Source organism: Gallus gallus, chromosome 12, assembly GCF_016699485.2.
Source record: "Gallus gallus isolate bGalGal1 chromosome 12, bGalGal1.mat.broiler.GRCg7b, whole genome shotgun sequence".
Classification (NCBI taxonomy): domain Eukaryota; kingdom Metazoa; phylum Chordata; class Aves; order Galliformes; family Phasianidae; genus Gallus; species Gallus gallus.
Window position 1 is genome coordinate 20,095,293 of NC_052543.1, and position 5,329 is coordinate 20,100,621.

Genomic DNA, 5,329 nt, shown 5'->3' on the forward strand with positions numbered 1-5,329 from the left:
TAGTAGTGAATAAACGCCATTTTGCTGCTCATCATATTGGTGTGTGTCTGCAGTCATTTGGCCCTGATCAGGCTATTGATCAGTGCGTGCAGAGGCCTAACACAGGTGGCTAACATCGTTGTTGCAGAAAGCAACTACCACACGGGCCCTATTGGCTTGGGGCCTATTGTGCCAGATTATGCATGTTGACTGTGAGAAGCCTTTTTGATCACGTGGAACTCCATGTGGAGTCCTAAAGTACACTAAGGGAGTTTTGTGGGGCGATACTCTGATGCAGAGCATCATGCGTATTGAGAGTAAGAGTGTTTTTAGATGCAGTCAGCATGGTTTCAGCGACAGGAAGTCCTTTTTGATGAACCTGATAGCTTTTCATGATGACGTCATGTGCTGGAGAGCTCACGGTGAAGTAGTGCATGTGTTATATTGATTTCAGTGAAGGACTCGTCACTGTCTCACACAGCATGTTTGCAGGTAACCTACAGAAGCATGGTCCGGATGATCGGATAGCGAGGTGGATTGCGAAGCCACTGAAGGGAAGAAGCCGGAGAGTTCTGGCGCATGAGACGGAATCTAGTTGGCACCTTGTGTCTAGTCGTGTCCCTTGGGGATAGGTAGTGGGACTGGTGCTATTTACTATATTCATTAATGATTTGGATAAGGGAATAGAGCAAGGTCAGGAACGCTGATGACAGAAAATCGCAAGGCGTGCCTGACAAGTCAGAAGGCTTTGCTGACATAGAGGGTGATCTAGACCCTCAGGAGAGTTGGGTGGGATGGAATTTCATGAAGTTCACTAAGGGCAATAGTAGAGCATTGCATGTGGGAAGAACCGTAGGTACTATTATAGGTTGGGGAGCGCCCCATTGGAGCGCAGCGTGGGTGAAAGGGACTCGGGCTTCGTGGAGGACGGGAGGAGGAACATGAGCCAGTACTGTGCGCTTGTGGCCTAGAAGGCTAATGGCATTCTGTGGTGTATTAGAAGGGGGATGATTTGTAGGTTCAGAGTATTTCTCCTCTCAGTGTAGTTTTTAGGTTCAAGGAGACTGAGGTATGAAGTTATTCATGTATATAAATACAGCTAGGGTGGGTGTGAGTAGAATTGAGGAAGGCTGTTGTCAAGTGACATTTGGTGATATGAGCAGCAGTAATGGGTGCTGGATTGAACCGAGCAGGTTCTGCTTAAAATTTGAGATCTGTCTTCTTTATCGTGAGCATGAGAGAACACAGGTACAGGCTGTAAAGAGAGGTTGTGGGGTGTTCTTCTCTGCAGACATTCCTAGCCCATTTGGATTTGTTCCTCTGTGACCCGCTCTAGGTGTTCCTGCTCCATCTCAGGCATTGGACTAGATGTTCTGCGAAGGTGCTTTTCGATCCGTGATGTTTTGTGGCTTTGTGGTTTTGTGTTAGAGTATGTATAGAATTGTATCATTATGGAATCACAAGGTTTGGAAGGATCTACAAGAGTATGTAGTTCAATTGTGCTGCCATCCGCATTACTACCATGTGGTACTAAGCCATATCTTGTAGTATGTCGTCTAGCTGTCTATTGAACACTACCTTGGACGGAGAGTTCAGCAGCTCCTCCAGCAGGCCATTCCTGTGCATGACTGCTCTGTGACAGAATACATTTTTACTTAGGCATAATGAAATCTGACATGGTGAAATTTGTGGCTGTTTCCTGTATTACTGTTTGTTTCCTGGTAGCAGAGGCCAAAGCCCTCCTCATCACAACCTAACTTCAGGGAGCCTGTAGAGTGTGGTGCAGTGTGTCCTGAGCATCCTCTTCTTGAGAGTAAACAATCAGTGTGGGAATACAAGAGCATCTATTCAGAGCAGCAGCTGTGGAACAACGTAAAAAGTATGCAAACGAACGACCTGTAGAAGAAGACAAAAAAAGAAGAGAAGTGGCTCACGGCTGTGCCTGGACAAGCGCCCACATACACAGTTCAGGAGCATTTGTAGAATACTGTGTTGATATGTGCAGGTGCAGGAGAAACTTGTAAGGGTGCATGAGAAACCTGAAAAAGGAAACTTGTGAATGTATGTAAGTTATGTGAGAAATTGTATTAAATTATTTGAATCGTTGATGTCTGAGTCTGTGCACCAGGTGCTGCATTTTGCAGCTCCCTTAGTTGCTCCTCCTAAAATCTGTGCTATGGATCCCTCACCAGTGTCATTGCCCTTTTGTGGACACGTTCCAGGGCCTCAGTGTCTTTCTTGGAACAAGGTTCCAAGTAGCGAACACTGCGGTTCAGGTGTCACCTCAGCAGCACTGGGGTATGTTTATCGCAGAATCATAGAATCACCAAGGTTGGAAAAGACCCGCAGGATCACCCAGTCCAACCATCCAGCCATCACCAAGAGTTCTCATTAAACCATGTCCCGCAACACAACGTCCCAGTGTTCGTTGAACACCTCCAGAGTTGGTGACTCCATCACCTCTCCGGGCAGACCATTCCAGTGACTGACCACCCTTTCAGAGAAGTAGTATTTGCTAACATGCAGCCTGAACCTTCCCTGGCGCAGGTTGTCCCCGCTCCTGATCACCACACTATTTCTCATGCAGGCCATAATGGCATTGGCCCTGTTTGCCTCCCAGGCACACTGTCTGCTCACGTTCAGGCGAGCATCAGGCATCACCTGCAGGTCCATTTTGTCTTTGCAGTTATGTAGCCAATCTGATCGAAGCGTATAGAGCTGTATGGGGTGATTGCGGCCAAAGTGCAGGATCCGGCACTTGGCCTCGTTGAATGTCATCGCATTCTATTCAGCCCAGCAATGCAGCTTATCTAGATCTGTCTGAAGGGCCTCCTTACTGTCAGGCAGATCTGTATTACCTCTGAAGTTGGTGTTATCTGTACACTCAGGGTATATTCAGTCTCCTCATGTAGGTCCTCAGTAAAGACATTAAACACGATGGGCCTCAGTACCAGCCCCTGGGGATCAGCAGTTGTAACAGGTCACCAGCTGGAGTTAACTCCATTAAGTACTATCTGTGAGGCACGGTTGTGTAGCATGTTCCTTACTCCAAGAAGAGTACGCCCGTGCAGGCCACGGGCAGCCTGTTTCTGCAGGAGCATATCGTGGGAGACCTTGTCAGAGGCTTTGCTGAAGTCTAGGTAGACTACAGGCAGAATTATTGCATCTTAGAATCCTGGATTGTTCAGGCTTGAAAGGGATTTGACACGTCATCGAGTTTCAACAGCTATCCTGTGAGTGGGGTCCCCAGCTAGTAGATCTTGTGGGTTTGTTTGAGGCTGTGACTATTTTCTTAAGGTTTGCAGTGCTTGACCTGGGACATCTCTAGGGTACCATGTCTGTTAGCGAGGCTGCCCAATGTGGCCAGTGGGTGTGGCACAATGTTTGGGTATTTTAGAGTTAAGTGAGGGTTGTGGTAGCAATGTTCAGCATAGTGCACGGGCTTTATGTGCCATGGAGAATAATGAGCAGGTCTGTGAGTGTTTTGCGGTCTGGCAGCCAATGCTTGCTGAACCTGGTGTTGTTGTTATGTCTGTAGAGAGTACTGAGTGTTTATGGCAGTGTTTGGGATATCCTAGAGTATAATGCCAATATTTCAGATCTTTGAAGGCAGTGGACATGTGTAGGAGTTTTGCTTTGTGCTTGGAATACACCACAGAGCTTTGGCATTGGTGTTGTTCACAGTGGCAAGTTGTGGTGGGGTTGACCAACAGTTTTTTCATCGTGTCTTTTGAAAGTCCTGGAACGGTACCCTGCCCCTGTTGGCATCAGCTGCCGATCGTCGTCGTGGTGGGTCCTCGGTCTTTTGCTGCCCTCCAGCCGTCCAGCCACCTCCCACCCGCCATCCCCGCACCCCTGCCATCTTTGTGGCGTCGCTGTCAGCGTTCTTGCCATCGCACCCGTAGGCGTTGCCGCAGCTCCCCTCTCCTCTGGTCCCCCCGCAGTTGACACTCCCTCTCGTCTCCGTCAGTGCTTCCCCCCCGCCGTTGGTCCCCTGCCCGCTGTTGTCTCATCGTTTGGCCCCTTTAAACTGTATCGCCGTGTCCCGTACGGGCATGTCTCTGCACGCCGGCCCCACCCCCGGCCGCCCTTTCGGGTCGTCTGCCCCGCCTTCCGTTTGTGACGTCATTGGCTCCGCCCCTTCGCCCGCATTCAAAAGCCGCGTTTCAGCCGAGGGAGTTCAGTCCGTCGGCGGCTCTCGTTCCGGGTCGGTGTTGTGGGGTCCTCCTCCAGTGTCAGGTAGGGTTGTTTTGGATTTCCCTTTTCTCGGTTCGTTGCTGGAGCTGCCCCGGGGGTCCCTGCCGGAGCGGTCCCTGCCGGAGCGGTCCCTGCCGGAGCGGTCCCTGCCGGAGCGGTCCCTGCCGGAGCGGTCCCTGCCGGAGCGGTCCCTGCCGGAGCTGCTCCGCAGGACTTTGCTGGAGCGGGTCCCCAGGAGCGGCTGCTACAGCGCTCAGGTGAGTGAGCTTAATAGCCTCAGAACATGAGTCTTTAGTAGCTGTTGTGATGTTTCTCCTAATTTGTGTATTATGTTTTGTTGTGGAGTCTTGATGCACTGGGCTTTTTGCACGCTGGTGTGGTTTTTGGTGCTTGCACTTCTCCCTTTGTATTCTTTGGTTTATTTATTTATTGCTGTTATTTTACTCTGACTGTTTTTCCTGTTTTCTTTCTTTCCAGGATATCTTGTTCTCCCTGGCAGTACGGCATTCTTCAGTTTGTCAGGTGAAGTGGGAGCGCTGTCTGTTGGTTTGTAGTTTCAACAGGTGGGTTGCAGACTGGAGTTTGTGAGGTACGTGTTGCCAGAGGCTTGTGATGTGCTCCTGGTTTCTTTTACAAGAGGGTGGCGATTGTTTTTAAGTAGACATAAGGTTGTTGAGTTGATATAGATCAGCAACATGTCTTGATTGTTGATGTCTGCATCACTGCAGTGAGTTGAGTAGTCAGCAGCTTTTTGGGCTTGGAAGTAGGGATGTTGTTTTCAGATTGGAGCTGTACAGGGTGTATTCGTGGAAGAAGGGCAAGCTTATATGTGCTGGGTTCAGTTGTTAACATTTTTTGTGTTGGACAAGTGGTCGTTCAGAAGTGTGGCATTTCTGTGTGGGTTAAGAAGCCCACTGTGAAGTTTGCAGCTTTTCAGATATGTGGGAAGAAACAGAAAGGTTTGTGTCCTTGAGAGGCTTGAATGCTTACTTTGAGTTGAAGGTGGTCATCCAAAGAGCTAAGTGCATTGTCTGTAGTTGAGTTTTTTCCTGTTGGGTAGTGTGGCCTTGTTAAGTGTTTCCTGGAATCTTTGTTGCGTTTGGGGGTTGTTTACAGGTTTGGGTCTTTTTCTGTTTGTTTTCTTCCTGATTTT

At 49.1% G+C, this 5,329-nt stretch overlaps 1 long non-coding RNA gene across 1 annotated transcript; it reads right to left on the bottom strand.

The window, feature by feature from the left end:
- Positions 1 to 1,594: 1,594 nt before the first annotated feature.
- LOC107057001 lies at positions 1,595 to 4,078 on the bottom strand. The gene is made up of 2 exons (XR_001471250.4): positions 3,879 to 4,078; positions 1,595 to 1,875 (listed from the first exon to the last, which is right to left on the bottom strand). It is a non-coding gene; the product is annotated as an uncharacterized LOC107057001 (long non-coding RNA).
- Between the last annotated feature and the right edge of the window lie 1,251 nt (positions 4,079 to 5,329).